Source organism: Triturus cristatus, chromosome 2_2, assembly GCF_964204655.1.
Source record: "Triturus cristatus chromosome 2_2, aTriCri1.1, whole genome shotgun sequence".
In the NCBI taxonomy this organism is placed as follows: Eukaryota; Metazoa; Chordata; class Amphibia; order Caudata; family Salamandridae; genus Triturus; species Triturus cristatus.
Window position 1 is genome coordinate 1,158,033,251 of NC_140582.1, and position 17,216 is coordinate 1,158,050,466.

Genomic DNA, 17,216 nt, shown 5'->3' on the forward strand with positions numbered 1-17,216 from the left:
ACGTGCAACTAGAGGGTGAAGGGGACTTGACATTTAGCTCTACATGTGGAGACAGAAGTCTGGGGTTATGTCAACCTAATCCCAAATCATATCTAATATCCTATGTTTAAAGAACTGTGTTATCCAAAAGGAAAGGTCTCTAGGATAGAATCTATTCTATACTGACTGTTAGTGCGTGTACAAGCGTCTAAGTGTCTACATGAGATGCGAGGGGGTAGGAATATTCCATGGTAACGGGGCTATGAATTACTTGCATGAGGACAGCGAGGCCTGGCCCTTTGCACGGTAGCTGGAGGAATGTTTACCTAAACTGCTAGACAGGAATGCATCGGATGAGGAGCGGAGTAGATAATCTTGAAGGTGAAACACAGTTTTTTTGGCAGGCAATATGCTGGATCAGGCACCGTTAGCCGCGCAGGGAGTAGGACAAAGTTCATGGATACAGATGCAGGCTCAGACTGGAGCTTTCAGAGGCAGAAGGCAGGAAAAGGCTTGATGACAGAATTCAGGGCCTACTCGCCTGAATCTGTAAAATGTGGAAAGTGAACCACATAAAGTCGGTGGCCTTTCATATTTAGGAATGGAATATCTGACCCATTCATGGCGGATCTGAAAGAGGACATGTTGACGGTGGACGCACATATATTTGCGTCTTCAAAACTGGAGTAGGAGGGAACATACATGTACTTATAGCATGCACATGGAGCCGTTGGGGTCTACGATAGGGGACATAACTGATCACAAAATTCATATTTCCTCATTCCCTCCTTGTCCCCTACGGACCCTCAGGAGATATCGATCTTCATCAATCCATCGATCTGTTCATATAGCATCATTTGTTCTTCTTTCTTCTTCCGGGATCTTGAACGAAAACTTGGATGTGGGATACACGATGTGGCACACAGACCACAAATCGCTGGCCCACATTGTAGACATAAACAGCAACTGAATAGTATGAGAAAGCCAATACCTAGGAAGGATAGTATTCTCCATCCCCAGGCTGACAACACGCCCCAGAACCAACCGGACCAAGTCCAGGTGCCTGGACTCTGGTGTATCTGGCTTATAATCTTATGAAGGCGGGTTATGGCTTTATATACTGACGGCGAATTTTCTGGTATGAAAATGCAGCAACTTGATCCGATGACCCTACAAGCTCCGCCCCTATCGGCCAGGATGACGTCAAGGACAAGACGATTTTGAAGCACAACAATCCGCATAGCAGACTGCTCTTCTGTTAAATTGCCTAAGGCGGAAATAGTTTCGTTCACTACTGCTTCAAGGGTTCTGGTTAATCTACGTATCAGCTTACTATTAGTGACTGTACCTATATAGGGGAAGAATCCTTTATTGAAATCTGTGTATTTTTCCCATGCTGTTTCAGTGTAATCGACAATTGGGAGATCTCTCTGTTGTCTATTGTGTACTAAATGGGTATTTCTATGATAATCAGGAGGAGCTAGGAAAACAGGTGGCAGAAGGAATGCTATGTAACAGGTACCATCCCAATCTAGGGGTAGACATATATATGCGGTCTGGCCACATATGAAGTAGGAATGATGGGAAGCTCTAAATGTAGACTTGCCTTGATCACTGAATTTTATTACAGTGGTGCATTTACTATGGCCCATGTGTATGGAACCATTCTTTCTTACACATAATTCCCCTTTTGCTGGGAATACTGACATGGCGGGCAAGATTGGTGTAGCTTCAGATTCAACGTTCAGGATCATGAGGTTAAGTGTAAAATTACCTAATCCATATACTTCATTTTCTAGATCAGTTCCTGTTCTTTTGGGAAGTCCCTCCTTGTTAGGGTAGCAGACTTTAAGCAAAACTAGGTTCAGGTTTCCCCATACCCAGTTGTCTTGATAAACTGCGGAATTTGAATCTAGGGAATTAATCAAACTAAACCATGCTCCACAGGAGCCATTGTGTGTGAATGGATAGGGAAAGAGGGGCAAAACTCCCTTATAGTTCTGATAGGGAGGGAGTCGGCCACATATCCAACAATTTGTGGCATTGCTGGTCTGATGGGAATGATGTAACATACTGATAAATGTGTTGTTTCGCAGCGCAAATCTATAGGACAACTCATGCGGAGGTAATTCGATAAAAGAATGTTCTGCAGTTATGTTGTAAGCACGCTTAAGAATAGGGTAATACATATGCAATAGTATGCTGAAAATAATGATCAGAAGACTTAGAAAAAACAAAATTAATAATGTTACTGTGCAGTGACTACGAAGTGATTTACAATACGCATGTTTTTTCAGCTGCATCTGTTGATTTCTTTCTCTATTCCGGTCTAGAGGATACATGTCAGAGACAAATTCAACCGATTCACCTTGGAGAGGACTTAAACAATCAAATTGTCTGACTTGCTAGACCTCAATTTCAGTTTGTACAGTTCTGGTTTTGATTGCTCAACCAAGGGGAGCTTTGAGTCTGTCTGTGAGGGAATACAGGGTTGAGTATTCACACTGGATGGTAGTCCATAAAATTTCTTGATATGACTCGAGTGCAACCACCCTTTGCGACCCTCAATCTTCACGGCAGTCCTTGTAGTCAGTAGAACCAACTTAGGCGACTTCCACCTAGGATCCAGTTGGGTCTTCCGGTCGAAATTCCTGACCAAAACCAGGTCACCAGGAACCACGTCATGGGGCTTCACCTCAGTATTATCGGGAAAAGCTGCGGTTACCTGTGAACGACAAGATTGTAGTGCAGACATCAAGGAAGCCAGGTAATCTGTCAGCATATTACAGTCAACATCAGTGATTTTGCGAGGTATAGGCGTCCCCCACATATTTGGTGGTCTACCGAAGATCACCTCGTACGGGGATAGCCCTGTTCGAGAATGTGCTACCATTCTCATGTAAAAGAGTGCAACTGGTAAGGCTACTATCCAATCGACACCTTTTTCCCTACATATTTTGGACAATCTAATTTTCAGAGTTTGATTATGGCGTTCCACGAGACCTGCGGCCTCGGGATGCCGGACACAGTGGAATTTCCATTGGTAGCCTAACAAAAGGGAAACGTGTTTCATTAGTTCGGATGAGAACGGCTGGCCGTTATCTGAGTAGACAACACGTGGTAAACCGTACCGTGGGAAGAATTCTCGAACTAACTGTTTGGCAGTAGTCGGAGCAGTGTAATCTGAAACCGGGTATGCTTCTGTCCAACGGGAAAGAGCACAGACAACTACGAGAACATATTTGAATCCTCGACATCGTTCCATCTGGATATAATCCATCTGGAGGACTTCAAAAGCATGATCGGGAGGTTGAAATCCACCCTGCTCTACGGGGATGCTTTTACCTGGATTAAACTGACAACATATCATACAGGTACGAACTTTTTGTTTAGCTGCTGCTCGCAAGTGTTTGTTGAACCAAATGTGTTGAATGCTGTCTAGCATAGCTTTTTCTCCTAGGTGTGCTGGACTATGTATTGTGTTAATGATGACTTGAACCATAGAGTCGGGAAGAAACCATATAGATTTTTCCTTCGTCATCCATCCTTGATCCGTTTGGATCCCTCCTAATTCAGTCCATTTCTTTATTTCTTCTGGTGTAGCATGTGTCTGTATGTCAATTACATCAAGGGCGGGATCCTTAACTGTCATGCAATGTGTTGGTGTCGGAACTATTGTCTTTGTCATGTCAGTTGTGAGAGTCTGATTCTGAGCAGTCTGTTTAGCTGTTCTGTCAGCTAGGTCATTACCCTGAGAAATGATATCGGTAACTTTTGTATGGGCTTTGCATTTCATAATCGATATTGCAGTGGGTAGATGAATCGCGTCTAATAGGGCTTGAATGAGGGGTCCGTGTTGGATGTGGGCACCGTGAGAAGTTAAATAACCTCTCTCTCGCCACAGTACGCCGAAGTCATGGACGACTCCGAATGCATAACGTGAATCTGTGTATATGTTGACTTTCTTATTTTTGGCTTGAATACAGGCTTGTGTCAGAGCGATGAGCTCTGCTGCTTGAGCTGACAAAGTGTTAATACGATTTGTTTCAATGACTTCAGTGTCTGTTGTGACTGCGTAAGCAGCCACTAACTCTCCTGTACTTGTTCTCATACATGACCCATCTACATACAATGTCAAGTCTGGATCTGACAAAGGGATATCTGTCAAGTCTTGTCTGGGTTTCGTCGTGATAGTAATGACTTCGACACAATCATGTGCCAATGGATCTGTTCCGCCCACTGGTAACAGTGTGGCAGGATTTAACGTATTGCAACGTCTGATTTCTATGTGTGGCTGAAATAATGTCAGTTCGTAACCGGTGAGTCTCGCTATAGTCAAGTGTTGTGTTTGTGTGCGGTTCAAGAGAACCTCTACTGCATGTGGTACTTGTACTGTCAATTGGTGTCCTAACACTATGGCATCGCTTTGTCTGATTGCTAAAGCTGTTGCTGCCACCGATTTCAGGCACGCAGGAAGAGCCTGAGCTACTGGATCTAATGTACTAGAGAAATAAGCACATGGTTTGTGTGATCCTGCTTGTTCCTGAGTGAGTACTGACAAGGCAGTACCTTCGCGTTCTGTAACAAAGAGTGTAAACTGTTTGCTGTAACATGGTGTTGCTAAAACAGGTGCTTGGCATAAAGCTTTCTTTAAGCTTTCAAAGGTGTGTATATGTTCTTGAGTCCAAGGGAGAACAGTCGATGTGGCTGCCTCCTGTGTTGTCAACTGGATGAGTGGTTTTGCTAGAAATGCATATTGAGGGATCCACTGCCTACAGTATGAAGTGAGGCCTATAAAAGCCCGCACCTCCTTTTGTGTCTTGGGTGGTGGCATGTTAGCGATTAACTGGATGCGGTCGGGTGTAAGCTGCCTTCCCTCCTTGGACAGCGAGTGCCCAAGGTAAACAACTCGCTGGACACAGAATTGCAGCTTAGAAGGGGACACCTTGTGCCCTTTGTCGGCCAGAAATCTCAGAACCGTCAGTGACGCTGTTTCACATTCAAGTTCGCTTCGGGCGGTGATCAGCAGATCATCGACATATTGAAGCAAGGCAGTGTTAACTGGCATGTGGATACTGTCAAGTTCTCGTTTCAGTGCTTGACTATAGATGCTGGGGCTTTCTGTAAATCCTTGAGGTGCGCGTGTGAATTTAAAACTTCGTCCATTTAAACTGAACCCGAACAAGTATTGACTTTCCAGATCGATTGGAACACTAAAGAAAGCATTCTTGAGGTCAATTACAGTGAAGAACGTTGCTTCTGAGTCAATAGCTGTTAGTAACGAAGAGATATCTGGGACCACAGGGTATTGTGGTACAATACATTTATTTAATTCGCGCAGATCAATAACTAATCGATATACTGGTGGTGCTTTTGGATCCGTTCTTTTAAGAATCGGAATTATCGGGGAATTACATATATTGGAGTCGGTTTTGACAACCACTCCTTGTGCAATGAGCTCGTCAATGATTTGCAGCAAAGCCACAACAGCATCGGGTGGTAACTTGTATTGTCGTATTCGTGGTAGTATTACTCCTGTTTTTAGTGTGACACGATATGGTGTAATATTCATGCAACCAACATCAGTGGGGCCTTGTGCCCATAAATGTGTAGGTAAATTCTGTAGTCGGTGATCCATGTCTCTGGACACGTAGTGACCTTTGAAGTCACGTAGAAATAGTCGTACTCCTTCCGGAGAACAACATATTATAGCTCCTAGAGCTTTCAATGTTTTTATTCCTAACAAGTTTTCTGGACATGATTTAGTAAGCAATAAATCTGTAGTACGTGTCAATGGACCAATCGTAAGTGGAAGAGGTTGTGTTACGTCATTTATTATAGGTTTTCCTGAGAATCCAAGGGAAATATTTTGTGAGCCTGAGAGGGGTGCCCCTGGAACTTCACTGCGTCGTATAGTCGTTCTGCTTGCCCCTGTATCAAGTAAAAACTTTCTGTCTTCCCCTAATAGTTCACTATGTACATAAGGTCCCTCTTGGTCTACAGGAACCTCAATAAGGGGTAAGCCAACTTCCCTCTCTAGGCTATGTCATGTATATCGCTGATAATCGGGATAATCTGCTTGTGCATACTGGTACATCTGTTGTGTTGTTGCTTGTGTTGCAGCAATAGGCTGCGCTTGTGGTGGTGCTATGGTCTGTTGTGGAGCTCCCTGTTGCAGAGCTAGTTGTTGCGGAGCTAACCTAGGTTGTGCATGCTGAGAGATTTGTTGTTGATTCTGATCCTGTCTAGGTGGACGTGGTCTCTCCTGGGTTCTACCTGTAGCAATATTATGTTTCAGGACTGGACAATCGTGTATATAATGACCTAGTTGTTTACAATAGTTGCATGTCCCTTTCGTAGGACCTGCGGAATTACCCTTTTGATGACCATCAGCTGGGACTGACTGAGCAACAAGCATTTTCATTTTTGTATCTTTCATACGTCTTTGTTCGTGTTCTTGTTCTTCTCTAATTCTATTGTGATGATATTGTAACATCTGTAACATCTGTGATGGGGTATTACCTTGCCAGGTACTTTCGAATTTCAATACTCTATTCTTGACTTGTAGCAGAGAATTTTCAACTAATTTTGTCACAAACAGATGTGGATATGACTCGCTACTGGCTTTTATACCACTATTTATACCAAAACATTTTTCAAATCGGGAATAGAAATCACTAGTGTCTTCATCTGGTTTTTGTTTACAGGCTGATATTGCACCCCAGTCTTCCTTTTTCGTAGTTAATAAACGTGGCAGTACCTGCACTAGTAGTCCTGCTAGTGCTGTAGTCTTTTCCCCAAGTCCTGCTCCTGCAGCTCGGGCCCTTTCTTCGTTTTCTAATGCTGTCCAATCTATCTTTTGGTCTCCCACCTCCCATTCCTTTTCTTTGAGTTTCTCATAAACACCGGCGGGTAATAGGACTTTTAATATTTTCATAATATCGGGGTAGGTATACTCTCCCATGAGTAACATGTCTTTTATCTCGCGGTGGAAACCTGCTGGGTCTTTGTCATGGCTGGGTACTACTTTCTTCATTTCTAATAATTCTAGTTTAGTTATAGGCGTGTACACAAACACACGTGTAAAGTTATTACCGTCACCTCTGATTGGGTGTACTTCGCGTAACGGGTTCTGTCTATCTATGTGATACATTTTTCTTCCTATGATGGGAACTGGAACGTGTTCTGGGCATACGAAATTTAAATATTGGTTTCGGAATTCTAGAATTTCCCGAATCAAATCAGTACCTGACCCTCTCCATATGTTCGTGAGTAGTTCTGTCAATATGTCAGGTAAGGGTCCTGGATCGGAGTGTTGGCTTTTGTATAATATAAGGAGGTGTTGAATCATGTATATACTAGCTAAACGCTGTTCGTATGGGTCAAGATTCAGAAACGTATGTGCGAGTACATCATCATTGTAGTCGCTGGGACTGTCAGCCCATTGTACTGCTGACCTGGCTAATTCTTGTTCGTCCATGGAATCGAGCACATGGTACCCTCTTCGATCTCGGAGTAATTTATCGGCGGCTTGGAATAGGTGTTCGGGGGACTTTGTATTTAACATAGGATTTGGAAAATGTCTATTGTATTCTGGACGTATTGGACGTATCGGGTCGTTAAAGCCTCTAGTATTATTATGGGGTCTTCCTCTACCTACATAAGCTATCGTTTCTAATTGTTCTGATTCTTGCTCCTCCTCTTCTTCTGATTCTACTCTGTCTGTTTCTCGTCTTTCTTTATGTATTCGTTCTACTTCCTTGCGGATCTTTCGACACATGGCGATTATACACGCCTGTCTATCATGTTTCTCTTCTGATATGTTCTGACCCCATTTGACAAGTCTTTGCATGGTATCGTGATCTGCTCCGGGCCTGTCTTGATTCCTAATTACACAATTTATGAAAAAACGTAGTAGTTGTCTTTGGACATCCACTTTCTGGTATTCCATAGCTTCGTTAATACTTTCTGGACCTCGCCCTGTTTGGACAAAGCGATATATTTCGTCTAGGTGTTCACCCATTCCTGGTATTGTCATTAAATATAATGTAGCTCGTCTTATACGTAGTGATGATATGAGCAATTTATCCTGTCTACCTGGTACTGGGTCGTATCTACAATCCACAAGCTGTTCTTTAAACATGTCGGATGTCGCTAGTTGTGGTGTACGTTGGAGTGCTAAATCTCTAAGGGTCTGTTTATTTCGCGGCGGGGTGGCAAACATGTCTGTCGTACCTCCTGTAGCACCATCTGAGGTGCTAGGCACGAAAGAATTCGTTGGACGTAGGATAGAGATTGTAGATGTGGGAAAAACTGTAGAAACGGACGGACCTGTGGGAACTTGTGTAGGAGTTTGTAGTTGTGGGGGTACAGATGGATGCTCTTGGTGTTGAACGCCATGGGCAAGCGGTATGTGTGGTATGGCATTAGCATACTCGGGAGCTACGTCATCTAAATAGGAGGAAAGGAAAACGTCCTTTGCTGTTTTGGGATGTGCTTTTATCGGGAGCAATGGAGGAGTTAAGTCTTTTGGTATTTCTGGGATAGCCTTAGGTAACCCTTCGGCCAAAAGAGGATACATACCATTCATAAGAGTGTTTCTTTGTCTATCTACTTGTTCTGAGTTTACTCGAGTACCTTCCTCAAGTAATAGATTTTCTCGAGTTTTATTTGAATTCTCTCTACCTTTCTCTTCCTGTCTGCGTGCTTTTTCTGTACGTCTGTATGATTCTTTACGCCATAATTCAATGGCATCTTTCTGTGACTGTCTGGCTTTCTTTTTCCATAATTCTTCTTCTACTCTCATGATGCAATCTGCATCCCAGGTCCCCGCTGCGGGCCATCTCTGATTCTCTGGTAATTCTTTGGTGTAGTCCACCCATAAATCAAGAAATAATACGGCATCTAGACCATGCTTATGATACATAAAGTACCCTGGAGTGTCCCTAGGTGGAATGGGAACAGCTTCTTCGAGTACCCCTTTTCTGGTTTTGATCTGTCTTAGTTTCGAAAAGAGCGGCATTTTTAGATTTGGTTACTTAATCTTAAACACACTTAATACACATAAACACAATAATGAACAGTCATTCACACCACAATATATAGAACGTTTTAAAATATATAACACTTAACAGTTTTTTCGAACAATGATAACTAATAGAAAACTAGTTACTGACATAATACTGACACTAGATAGTACTTATTTATATGCAAGACATACTATATATACTGCTAAACAGTACAGATACACTGCTAAAACAGTGCAGACCGGACTTGTGTACCCAAACCCGTCTTGACCGGCACAGACTATGTGCACGTAAAATGCCTCCCCGGTAATGGTACTCACCGGGTAGCTCGGAACGGAAGGCCTCGGAACGGAACTGAAACTGGACCGGACTGGACTCGACTCGACTCGACTCGGAACTTCGGAACCTGGTGGGCCTCTGTATACCTCGGATCTTGCTCTCTCAGCTAGGCTCTGGTCGGGATACTTCGCACTTCTCACCGCCTCGTCTGGGTGTTGATCGCAGCCTCAGTCACCCCCGCTCGGCCGGAGGGAGATACAGGAAATCCTGCAGGTACGCGTTTTTGTCCGTTCAGCTGTGGCAGGAGACCGGGCCTGCAACGCACCTCCGGCGCATGAGATGAGAAAGTGTCCCTATTCGGGCGCCAATTTATGTGGTAAATATTTAATTACCGGTACTATTTTTTATGCGGTAAAGTCTATTAAGAATAACTCAGTAAATATAAGAGGCAGAATCCGTGGTATTAGAGGTTTTAAAAGGCTTTATTCCTATACAAAGGAATACAATTCGAATTGTAGGCTTTCTATTCCATCACCACGAAAGTTCAGGAAGGAAGGGCATACATTATTGACAGATAAGCAGTTTTATAGAAAATACATTACAGTGAGACAGATGCAAGAGGCGTAACAGCTGATAGTACAGATAAAAGGTGCATACGTAACTAACAAAGGCGTATACATGGGTGTAACTAAAATACGTCATTAAACATGATGTCACAAGTGGGTGGATCCATAAAAGAATCCTGCAATGTCAGCAGAAATATTTGGCAGAGATGCGCGCGCAGTCGCATGACGTGTGATTGACGTGCAACTAGAGGGTGAAGGGGACTTGACATTTAGCTCTACATGTGGAGACAGAAGTCTGGGGTTATGTCAACCTAATCCCAAATCATATCTAATATCCTATGTTTAAAGAACTGTGTTATCCAAAAGGAAAGGTCTCTAGGATAGAATCTATTCTATACTGACTGTTAGTGCGTGTACAAGCGTCTAAGTGTCTACATGAGATGCGAGGGGGTAGGAATATTCCATGGTAACGGGGCTATGAATTACTTGCATGAGGACAGCGAGGCCTGGCCCTTTGCACGGTAGCTGGAGGAATGTTTACCTAAACTGCTAGACAGGAATGCATCGGATGAGGAGCGGAGTAGATAATCTTGAAGGTGAAACACAGTTTTTTTGGCAGGCAATATGCTGGATCAGGCACCGTTAGCCGCGCAGGGAGTAGGACAAAGTTCATGGATACAGATGCAGGCTCAGACTGGAGCTTTCAGAGGCAGAAGGCAGGAAAAGGCTTGATGACAGAATTCAGGGCCTACTCGCCTGAATCTGTAAAATGTGGAAAGTGAACCACATAAAGTCGGTGGCCTTTCATATTTAGGAATGGAATATCTGACCCATTCATGGCGGATCTGAAAGAGGACATGTTGACGGTGGACGCACATATATTTGCGTCTTCAAAACTGGAGTAGGAGGGAACATACATGTACTTATAGCATGCACATGGAGCCGTTGGGGTCTACGATAGGGGACATAACTGATCACAAAATTCATATTTCCTCAATAGCCATAGACGGTCTTGGTGAAAGCACTGCGACATCATCAGCATACGCCAATACACGGTACTGCTGTGATTGTATCCTAACTGGAGGTACCCTACTGCTCAACTCAATCATTTTTAAAAAAGGATCTATATACAAAGCGAACAGCAGTGGGGAGCATGGACATCCCTGCCTAGTCCCTCGTTGGATTGATACCACTGCGGATAAAAGTCCCATTACATTATTCCGTGCACTAGGTTGTTGATAGAGCACCTGTATTGATTTAATAAAATTTGGCCCGAATCCCTGTAGCTTCATCAAATCCCATAGGAAGGCCCACGATACTTGATCGAAGGCCTTCTCTGCATCCAGTAATATAAGGCTCAGTGGATTCCCTGTCACATTTGCATAGTCTATTAAGGTAATCACCCGATTAACATGATCGGTTGTACCGTGCTTTGGGATGAATCCATGCTAATAGATAGAGACCAAAGGGGTTATCACTTCTGATAGTCTAGTAGCTAAAATCTTAGAATATACTTTCCCGTCTGTGTTTAATAATGAGATAGGTCGGTATGAGCCTGGTATATCCGCCGGTTTTTCCTTTTTTCTAAACACTGCTATACTCGCTTCACCCCATGTTATGGGATACTCCCCTTGCTGAGCTTTTTGAAATGTGGCTAACATATCCCATTTTAGAACTTGAAAAAAAGTTTTATATACTTCGAGCGGGAGCTTATCAGGGCCCAAAGCCTTACCTGCTGGTAATGCTTTAAGAGCCGCTTCTAATTCAAACATCTCTATAGGGGCCTCCAATATGTCTGCCAATCCTTGATCCAATTTTGGCCCAAGATTTTGCCCAAGAAAGGATAAAGCTCTATTACTATCATATTCTTCTACTGCATATAGACGAGCGTAGAAACTTCTAAAGGCTTCTAAAATTCCACTCTCGGATTCTTCATATTGCCCAGCCTCGTTTTTCATACTTTTAATTCGTTGAGCAGTTTCCGATGCTGGTCCTGCACAATACTTTCTTCAGTGAAGAATATGTTGTATTGATTTATCCAATTATTCGCCTCACACCCGACTGTTGGTGGTGCACGGCGCCCCTAGACGATTTCAAACTACCTTAAGGTTACCTTTTATCCTCTGAGTACACTTTTGACTAATGGTGCCTTATGCAAGTGTTGCTTTACTCTGTCGTCATACACATCTTGTGTGCTTGTACGCTGGTTATTTGTAAACACCCATTGGGCTCAAAGGGCTTTAGCCCCCCCCCCCTCCTGTCGTGTGGCAGCCCGGGCTGAGTCAGCTTCCCGGGCACACACACAGCCGCACACGAGTACTTCACAGGTCTTTAAGACCATTTGCCTGTTAATGAGGCTTTGTTGTGTTTTCACGCCTTCCTAGAGCCCCTCCATCCCCATTCAGCCTATTGCTGGGAGAATTAGCCCCCCTCCCGACATTTTTTCTTAGCTGCATTCTTCCCTTGGATCATGTTACTAATGACAGCGCAGTCGCTTGGCTTTCACTTTTGCGGTCGTGTTTTTTTGTTTGTTTTTGTTTCTAAGTTTTAAGTTGCATATAACAGCACCACCTACCGTCCGCATGTCTCTGGTCGCTCCTAGCTGATTCACTCACTCAAGGACAACTTTCAGGAAACAACAGTGAATATAGTTGGAAAAAAGTGTCAGTTTTCAAGACTGCAATACACCTTTCGAGTCAACATTCCTTTAGAATATACCTGCCAAGGACTCCTTTCACAAGCTGGAAAGAGAAATTGACGGACAAAATCTACAACGAGGTGGAAGCTCAAATTCCTTCTCCAGCTGGTAACAAGCACTTTAAGTTCTCTATTTTTATTTATTTGCGATGCAGCCTCTTGGTTTTTGTCGGCATTTTCAGATGGATTTACACAGAGTAATTAAAATACTAGGAAATCTAGTTGTTTCGTATCTGTAACCACCTCTTTGTGCACGCACTTTGTATGCGCTCGTATATGGCAATTGTTAACACGTAGTTGAAAATACCACCATTAGGACACACTCATTGTTTGCTGGCTAAGCCTTCTTTCCTCATCTAACTCCTTACAAAACAAGCATTTGCAATGCAATAGGTCTCACATTTACACAAGTTTGACCTATTGACATTGCAAATAACAATGCCTTTTATTTTTGTTTTTAAAATATAAATAAACAAGCATTAGCATAGCCAATAGATCTCGACTTTGGGACCTTATAAGTGTTAAGTTAACCAGCACAATATCCTTGGTGCAACAACATCAACTGTTGCATAGCTAAACACTTATAAGGTCCCAAAGGCGAGACCTATTGGCTATGCCAAGGCTTGTTCTTTTTTTTGCTCCACTACTAAATCCAAGCAGCTTTTGGCCAAGCACTTGGGATTGACAGTAGTGAGAATCGTCCAGAATAAAACCTATTTTCTGTATTTTTTCATATTTTGTAATATTTTTTTGTACAAGCTGAAAACTGGGAGCCTTATTTGTGATCTGTAATGTGTACAGTGCTTGATGGCAGCTACACATTAAACCATACACAATACTGTGGAGTAGTGCAATGTAGACTCCATCCCTTACACTTCATCATTGCGCCATTTGCATTTATAGTTTAACCTTATCTCTACGGTGTGCCTTAACAACACTGTGTGAACATTTAAATATGTTAATGAAGTTTATTTACAGTTGAAACTGGATTTTTATAAACGTGTGCACTAATGTTCAGTTTAACTTGAAGACATGTATTCTGTATTCACGTTTGCATTTATACTTTAAGTTAAAGTTGCATATATTCTGAAAGCCATATTCGAAAGTGTAATCATATACGCTTTTACTCACGTTTGCATTTGCTCTTAATTTACATGTGAACGACTATAACCATGTATTTGAAGTGCACATTTAAATGTTTGGTTCAAGTTAGCCTGACTAAAGGCCTTGTGATTTTGAAATGTACTTTGCTTGGTTAGCATGTTCTTTCTTATGCAGGTGCGTTCTCAAGGTATCATTAGCTAGAGAAAAGAGTATTGTTGTCTGTATTAGTTTCTTGATATTAAGACCAGAAAAGATAAATCTTGGCAATTAAACTGAAGGCCTAATGAGCAGATAAATCATCCTATTCGTCGCGTACGAGGAATGTTCAAGGTTGCAGTAACTATCCAAGTTCTGTGGAATGGGAAAGTCTGGAAATTTTGCAAATGCACAACAAAAGAAAAAAATGCATTGGTTCCTGCTGGTGTGGTAAGAGATACGACTGTTGCTGAAGTTTCTGTCTGTTTTAATTAGTGTTCATACTGTTAGAATAGACTTTGAGGGTAACAGACCGTTCTGGTTCCTTTATTCTTATAGGTGTGAAGCTTCATGCTAAACACTTATTCCAATTCTGAAAGTTGTCAACCGAAGTCTTCGCTATGATGACACCTTATTGTACTTCCGTATTTCCTTGAGCACCTATTCTACGAACCATCCTTATACTAGACTTGGAATCTTAACTAGATGATTTTAGAACCTATTCATGTTAGAGAGAGAGAATGTAAGTTTCTTTAAGAAACACCTAGTTTTAATTGTCAGTTTCTGTATTGCTGTGGCTGTGATTAATTTGTATCTTATCTGATTGTGACTGAATTGATTGTAATATTTCATCATGCCAGCTGTAATCTTGTATCTTTTTAATATTCTCTTGACATGCATCTATAGTGGATTGACTATTGTTGCAAAGTCATCCTTTTGCCCTGGGCTCCCACATTGTTTTGCTGACTGGTACTGGTGGTAACTGACTCTGACTGTCCCTGGGCTCTACCTAACCATGTCCAGAGCCAGTGCTATGCTTAAAACACACTTAGAATACATTGAAAACACCTACATACACTAGGTTACACTATGGGTTAGGGTACTCCTATGATTGACATGACCTCCCCTATAAAGCCCTAGTATATAATAGGGCATGGGGATCAAAACTACCTTTAAGTCCCTAGTATATAATAGTACATGACAGTGTAGAGGCCATCACCTGCATGTGTGCACTGCTGAGGCCTGAAGTCTGTTTAAAAGCAGCCCTGTGTTGCAGGACTGCTTTTAACATGCAAATTCTGCCCAACCTTGACTTTGGTATTTGGGGCACTTACAGATTAATAAACTACAATATTGTGGCATATTCAGGACCCCTAGGGTCTCCCCTAGGTGTCCCAGTGGTGGGGGGAACGTTCAGGAATTTATTTGGAGGACCCTTATAAAATAAGTTTTATAGGCCTTGGGTTTAGTGAAATTGCACATTTCACTTCCCACGTTGTAGTAAAGTGCTTCCAAAAATCGACTTTTGTGCTAGGAGCACTATGAAGTAAGGATCTGCAATATTTTGACATATTTAGAATCCCTAAATTCTCCCCTAGGTGTTCCACGGGTGAGGGGGTCCTGTAGATATAGGCAGGGTCCTTATAAAAGATGTTTTATAAGCTCTGGTGTTGGAGAAATTGCCCAGTTTTTTTTCCCCATTTCAGATCCACAGCCACATAGGTAAACATGGCAAGCAGTTATTCATTAATAATTCCTGCCAGGAGAATCAGAAAATTTCATTCAAGGACTTACTAAAATGGTATTGATAAATCCAACAATATACTATTGTTGAATTTATCCTAAAAATTGTACAGACAAGAAGTTATGACTAGTCTGTAAGCCAAAATTCAGCCTTCCGTTGATCTATCCTGATTGGTCAGAGTTAAGTGGATTTCCCAGGCTGTTATGAACCCCAATGTATCCCAATGTAGGCGTAGGTAGTTACACAGTCTTTTACCTACATATGTCCTACCATTGTTCTAAATAACGGGTTTTGGTCCTGTACTTTTACCTACTTAGGTGCTACATGACTGTCCTGTGGGTTTCTCCAAAAAATAAGCTCATGTATTATGCATGAGGCTTCTTAGTATCACAGTAGGATTACCATCTTCTGCATAACACCTCTGTATAAGGGTCACCTTTGTCATCATCCTTGCCAGACATGCCCACAGTACACTTTTAGGTAGAACCCCTGAGGGTACCTTTTGGATATATAAGCGTTACATCTTCGCTGGGAAAGCTAGAGGAAGAAGACTTCCATGCTGACACGCTGACGCGAGATACTGAGGTCCCTGCACGCAGACACTACAGCACGCGGGGTGTCCATCTCGAGACCAAGAAGGGGTCCTTCAATCTCCCATATCAGGTAATGGTATTGGGTCTATCCTAAGGGGATTCTTGGCTACACACCTACATACATGCTAGGTACATTTAGGTACATCTAGTTAGGGGTTTGCATCATAGAAGTACGCATTATTTCTGTTATGTGTATATATGCCTGCATATATTCATTGTTTTAGTAATATGGTAGAATTCTGCCTGTTCTTTACTCTATTGGTGCTCATAACCGTATATGTCTGTTTGTGTCTAATGGTTGTTGCAGCAAAAGTATTTTATGCTAGAATGGCGGTAGTTCAATAAATGCGTACTGAAAACGTCCCCTCCATTTATTCTGTGTATCTCTCTGAGACAAAGTGAGCACGAGTGACTGATTAACGATTTACCAGGCAAAGTGTGTGAGTATAGTAGTTTACGGGGCAGGTATCTGGGGTTTTCAAGACTGTACATCAATTCAACGTATGGAAAATGCCTTTTTTAGGTTCATCCTAGCCATCCCAACTAGTACACCGGTTTTTAATTGTCACTCTGAGTTAGGAGTTGTATACATTTCTGATCTAATTAAAGCCCAGCCGGTATTGCTATGGCACAGAATTTGGACCACAGACAGCACAGGCCTTACCAGGGAAATAATAAAGGACGCAATGAGATTAGGCAATGTCCGTAAATTTTTATGGTTGAAATACGTTGAAAATTTTATGCAGGACATTGGTCACCCTGAATATTTTACCTTGCCCGACAGTATGAACATCATCAATCGGAAGGAGTTTAAAAAAGTTTGCATGACCCACTTAGAAGGAAATAGTTTAACTCTTGAGATGAATAAACCTATGGTGGTCAAACATCAACTAATTAACACTACGTGCAACATTCAACCTTATCTGTTATACGTTTTGGGTGGATATGACAGATACCTTTTGACAAGATTTAGGTTTGGGACTTTCCACCATTTGACTACTTAACCAGCCATTAATGACTGGTCAAGGGAACTCTGTCTATGCCCCTGTGACAATGTTTCATCACAAAGTACGATACACGTGGTTTTATTCTGTAAGTTCTACACTAGCGAAAGACATAGATGGCTTATACCACTTTTAAAACAGGGAGGATGGAGGCAATGTCGTCCTCCCTTCATGTACTTACAGATGTTGGATAATTGTCATTGTATTGGTTCTATGGTGGGCTTCCTAAAGAGTGAATTGAGGACCAG